This window comes from Petaurus breviceps, unplaced genomic scaffold, assembly GCF_028583685.1.
Source record: "Petaurus breviceps papuanus isolate PSGF00001 unplaced genomic scaffold, PetGlider_PUasm1.0 190, whole genome shotgun sequence".
NCBI classification, from domain to species: Eukaryota; Metazoa; Chordata; class Mammalia; order Diprotodontia; family Petauridae; genus Petaurus; species Petaurus breviceps.
In genome coordinates, this window is record NW_027185810.1 from 5,699,837 (window position 1) to 5,705,836 (window position 6,000).

The window sequence follows — 6,000 nt, forward strand, 5'->3', positions numbered from 1 at the left end:
GGAGGCTTGTTTTTCAGTAGATACTTCTTGATTGGCCAGTGAGTCAATAAGGTTGTTACATTCTCTGAACCAGGAGAAGGCTATATAAGCCCTGATGTGTAGCTTTGTTTTGGGGCTCACTTTGAGAAATGTTCTGTGTTTGATCTGATGAAACTCTGGAAAGCCATTGTACAGAGCGCCCCCCTACCCCCCCACCCCCCGCTTTGAAACCCAGATGTTGTTTAGTATGGATGTAATGGTTGGACAGTTTGGAAATCTGTCTACTTGATCTGTTTCTGTCTTCATAATTCTGTCTGTATATTCTGAAGATCGGAGTGCTGACCTTTTCCCCCTGAATTAGGTAAATGATACATATGTTTGACTGATTAAAGTAAGCTTGTTAACCCATTTTGAGTTGCTTTCCTTTATCAAAGCAGATCCAAGAACCTGTGTGAGCAGCCACCCTAGGGACGCTGGGGTGCTTGCTGCTACATGGGTGTATGATTGATTTTAGGGTAAGCAAAGATTTCTTAGGGAAAAAAAACTAACAACAAGAAAACAGAACTTGGAAATAAATGAATGGGGGAAGCCAATAGAGAAAGAAGCTCCTATGTGAATAAGACACAGAATAGGAAGGACACGCAAATCTTTTGCTTCTCCTTAAATATGTTTATATCCTGAGTGTATTGAGATCTAGCTTTTACAACAGCTGCTTTCCTTATCTGCTTTGGTATCCTTTCTTTAGCCTACACAAAGCCACTTAGCTCTCAGTCTCTGCCTCAGACAGCCATGCCTTTCAGCTGCTTAGGCCACATCCTTTAAATCTCCCAGCTGCCCCTCTTACCTCTCAGACTCTCTTGCCTTCTGTGTGTGTGAGTGTGAGTGTGAGTGTGTGTGTGTGTGTGTGTTTAATCTTCCCCAGCTGCTGCTTTTGGCTTCCTGGTTGTCTCTCAGTTTTCTTAGAATGAGATATTTCAAACATGACTGTGTAGGGAAAGTAACAGTTAAAACAATACATTTTCAAAATTAGCCCAGAACTCTATTCAGAAGAATTTTACTTCAGCTTTCTTATGACCAATGCCCCATGAATCAACCCACGAGTTTCTTGAGGCCTTTAAGATACCCCAGAGGCATGAATAAAGAATCGAGAAGACCACATGGCCCTAAATTGTCCAAAATGAAGAGATTTCACTGCCTTTGAACTATAGAAGCTGTGCCTGCTCGGCCCTCATGGAGTTTATGTAACACCCTCTCAGCTGGATGACATGCTAACCAGGATCCCCACTGTGTTCAGAAATGTAAATGCAAAAAGCTGTAAGAAAAAATCATATCACATTTAGAACTCTTTCACCCCCCCCCCCCGTTTTCTTCCTTCTTCTCTAACTTCCAGCTGAGTTCATCTTCCATAGCCACTGTGATTGCTGCTCCATAGGGTAATTCTGAAAACACTTTTTAAGGGATGTTACACACTTTCCAGATTTTTTCTTTGTTGGGTTTCATGAATAGGAACAAAAATAACATCTGGAGGTTATTTGCTAACAGGGGTTTGATATACCTCACAAGGCAGAGAAAAATCAATGCTGGTGGGTTAATCAGCATTTGTTAAACACCTATTATGCGCCTTGCACTGTGGACCAGGCATACTAAAACAGAAGGGAAATAGTCCCTGCCCCGAGGGAGCTTATGCTCTGTTAAGGAGACAGGTGTACACACAGAAATACGTGCAAAATAAATACAGAGGAATTTATTGGGAAAAGGCACCAACTGCTGGGAATGGGTCAGAACAGGAAAGTCTTCATGTAAAAGATGGTACCTGAACTGAGTTTTGAAGGATGGTAGGAATTCTAATAAATAAAGGCCCAGAGGAAGTATATTCCAGACATGGGAAGGGATAGCCAGTGCAAAGGTATGGAGATGGTAGATGAAATTTCATCTCTGAGAAAGAGTAAGAAGACCAGTTGGACTAGACTACACCATAGGTGAAGGTGAGTGATTATATAATGAGGTGGTTGTGGTTGTGATTGTTATTGTTTGTCCTTTGTTCTGGTCAAGATAAAAAGATTAGAAAGAGAGGCTGTAGTCAGGTAAATCTCCATAATTACAGGCCATTGGCAAAGTTTCTAGTCTCCCAACCACACACAAGATGAAGGTTCATTATCCTTCATTCCTACTCAGGAACTCAGCCCCTAAAACTACAGAACAAATATCTTGTTTCCCTCTTACTTCCCTTCCCTTGTTAGATCATCCAGGATCCCTTTTCTATGTGAACCCATCCACTTTTAATGAAATTTTTCTCTCAAATTTTCATATTTAATGATGTTGGCATGCCAAATTTTTCTTAAACAAGAAACATTAACCAACATTGACCTCTGACTACAGTAGCGTAGAAGGTTGCTTTCTCAAATTCATAGAATGATAGCATTTTACAGACAGAAGACCTTTGGAGATCATCTAGCCCAACTCATTTTACAGATGAAGAAACTGAGGGCCAGAGAAATTAAATGACTTTCAGAGGACACAAGGTAGCCGTGAGAGAACTAGGACTAGAGCCCAGGTCTCCTCATTGTCCAGGGTTCCTTAGATGGTTATTATATCTGTGTCATACAAAGGGCAAGGACATATCCAATGATGCTAAGACCTAGAGTACCTAGAACAGCTCCATCTACATGTAGATGCTTAATAAATGTTTGTTGAATTGAATTTTTGAATTATGGTTTTGGTGGGCCCTTTTTTAAACAAGGAAGACATCTTTTTGATGCACAAAGTTCTCTTTGTAAGGTCTGTTTTATAGTAACTGTACTTTCTGGGTCTTCTGAACACAATTTAAGTTATGATGAATCATAATCATCATCATCAAATCAGAAGGGTCCTTTCAGGGTCATCTGGTGGTTCAGCCTGAACCTAAACAAAAATCTCCCCTCTACCACAACCTTGACAACCTTACCCAGCCTCCATTTGAATACTGTTAGTGATAAGGCATTCACTGTCTCTCAAGGTACCCATTCTCTTTTGGTACTTCTCTAATGCTTAGAAAGCTTCTTCTTATGTCAAGTCAAAATTTGCCTTTCTTCACCTTCCGCCCCTTATTCCTAGTTGCTGCTGTTCAGTCATGGAGATATGACTTATCCCCAGAAGTATCTAAATATCCCTCTTCACCATCTTGGTCTCCTTCTACTATATGCTCCCCGACGTCCTGCGTAAAACATGGTAATCAAAACTGAACAAAAATAAATAGAGAGATAGAAAGATAAATAAATAGAGCAGGACTATGACTTTTCTTGCTCAGGGAACTGTGCTTCTTTTAATGCAGTCCGTGATTTCATGGAAATAATACACATGAACAAGGACAGACTTTGGGAGACAGTGGAGGAAAGAAGGGTCTGCAGTGTTATAGCCCACGAGGTCACAAAGAGTTACACACAACTGAATGACTGAACAGCAACAATAAAAATGATTTCCTTAGCTTTTTTGACTCACATGTCTCACTATTGACTCATACTGAATTTCTAATACACTAAAGTTCCCAAGTCTTCTTCATTTAAACTCTTTTCTTGTTCTAATCATGTACCTGCGTGGTTGGTTTTTAGAATGCAACTGAAGGACTTTATACTTCTTAAATCGCACCTTAATAGTCTAAAAGGATTTGTTCTTCGAAGTTTGGATTCAGTCAAAGGGCAGCACTTGAGGACCTAGAGGGCCACCTGTGGCCTCGAGGTTACAGGTTCCCCAGCCCCGACCTTAGTTCCATTCTAAACTAAGGAGATATTTTTGGATCCTGATTCTGTCACCCAGCGTCTTAGTTATCCCTCCCAGTTTCATATCACTCTCAAATCTAATAAACAAGCTATCTAGTGCTGCCTCCCCCTGAGTCACTGATGAAAATAATTTAAACCATCATGGTCAAGAGCTCTAGAGCAGAGGTGTCAAACTTATGTGAGGCCCATAAAACTCTAGTGGGCCTGAACCAGATTCAACTGTAATTGGGAAACGTTTAACAAAATGAATAAAAATACAATAGAATATAGATAATGTTAATTTGGGGGTTTATGAGCCAACATTTGGCCAACAGGGATCCATTTCTGTTTGAGCTTGACACTACTGCTCTAGAATACTCAATGAGGGACCTCCCTTCCCACTGACATTGAATCACTCAGTACTGTTCTCTGGGTGGTCATATTCAAGCATCTCTTTAACAACGTACTCACCTGGCTGCACTCCAGGGTGTTTCTCTTTCTTTTCACCAGTGGCCTTTTCACTCTGGAGATGTCTCTATCCTGCAGCCTTCTCTTCTGATTGGCAAGTCCATCACCATTTCATGAGGTGTTCATTCCCGGCTCCAGTCTTCTCTTTCCAGACTTTCCCACTTCCTCCCTTGCTGCTACCCTGCCCTCATTTTCCAGCTCCCTTTTATCTTGTTGTTTTTGTGATGCTTCCTTCCACTAGTATGTAAGATTCTTGAAGGTAGGAACTGTCTTTTTTGTTTATATTTGTATTTCCAGTGCTTAGCACAGTGACTGATAAAAGTGTTTTATAAGTGTTTATTTATCTAGTCAGCTAGCCAACCATCCATTTGTCTATCACCTATCATATCTCTATCATCCAGATCCATTCATCCATCCATCAATCCATCCATCTATCTCCTAAGGCAGCTAGGTGGTGCAGTGGATAGAGCTCTGGGCCTGGAATCAGGAAGAACTGATTTCAAATCCAGCCTCAGACATCAACTATGTAATCCTGGGCATGTCACTTAACCTCTTTTTGCTTCAGTTCCCTCATCTATAAAATGGAGATAATAATAGCACTACTTCCCAGAGTTATTGTGAGGCTCAAATGAGATAATTTTTGTAAAAACACTTAGCACAGCGCCTGGAACATAGGTACAACATAAATATTTTTTCCCTTCCCTACCACATCCCTCACCCCTGAGATAGGAGAGCAATAACTGTATAATAAATTATTTTTGCAGAATCACAGAATTTGAGAATTGTAAATGACCTTAGTGGCCTTCTAATCCAAATCCCCTACAAAAGTAATCTCTACTACAACATATCCAACAAATGATCATTCAGCCTTAACTTGACAACCTCCAAGGAAGCACCACTTTTCAAGCACACCTTTCACTTTTGGACAGCTCTAATTGTTAGGAAGTTTTGTTTTGTTTTTCTGTACATCAAGGTTAAATTTGCCTCTTTGTAAATTTCCACCCATTGTTCCTGGTTCTGCCCTCTAAGACCAAACAGAAAAAGTTAATCATTCCTCAATATGGCAGCCCTCTAAGTACTTAAAGACAGCTTATCATATATCCCCTATTTGTTCCTTTGTCAAAGCTAAACATCCCCAGTTTTTTCCAGTCCTCCTCTGGAGGTTCCACAGCTTATCAATGTATTCTTAAGCAGTGCTGCCCAGAACTGAGAATAATATTCCAGATGATTTTCACTGCATGACACAGTAAAATTTATATACATTATCAATTCCTTTGAACAAGTAGTCTAATAAGCCTGTCAAAAAAAGAAATGAGATTTGTCTGGCATGACTTGTTTTTGATAAACTCATCCTGAGTTTTAATTATCATTTCCTTTTATAAGTGCTGAATACTATCCCTTTAATAATATGTAATAGTGGTAGCCTTTCGAGGTAGCCTGTTTAGATCCATGAGCCTTCAAGGGACACATATGTCATGGGCCCCTTTCGATAGCACATGTGCCCTGGTCCTTTTTGGTAGGGCCCTTGATAAAGAGCATGGGCAAAAAGAGGCTTATATAGTTGGTTCCTCATATGCACCCTCCCCTGGAACTTAGGGCTAATTTTTTTTAAAGATTGGCCATTGAGCCAGAAATAGCAGCTGACTTAGTAGAATTTAAAAGGAAGCAGTTTCATACTCTTGAATTCTCTCTTCCTGTTTATTGAGCATGTTGGGACCCTTTGAACCTCTTTCTTGGATTTCCCATTATAGAAGGCAGTGATGAAATTCCACACACTCCCTCAGCAGTTATGGTGCCTATTTATACATAGCAAGAAGAA